Raw genomic sequence first — 223 nt, 5'->3', positions numbered from 1 at the left:
CAGCACGGGGCTCTCCAGGGCACCACGATGTAGGCTGGAATCCCTGTGTGATGAAAGAGGAGGCAAATCCAACAGCTAAGAAGCTGTAAGCAGCCAGTTAGTGCTGCGTGTCCAGCCTGGGCTGTGCCCTGCCTGTGCTAGCTCTGTGTGGCAGAGGGACACCCCTGTTTATGTCCAGGGCTGGGTGCCTGGGGGTGCCTGGAGCTGCCTGAGCCCAGGAACC

The sequence above is a fragment of the Antrostomus carolinensis genome, unplaced genomic scaffold (genome assembly GCF_000700745.2).
Source record: "Antrostomus carolinensis isolate BGI_N321 unplaced genomic scaffold, ASM70074v2 scaffold28653, whole genome shotgun sequence".
NCBI classification, from domain to species: Eukaryota; Metazoa; Chordata; class Aves; order Caprimulgiformes; family Caprimulgidae; genus Antrostomus; species Antrostomus carolinensis.
Note: the sequence above shows the minus strand (reverse complement) of the source record.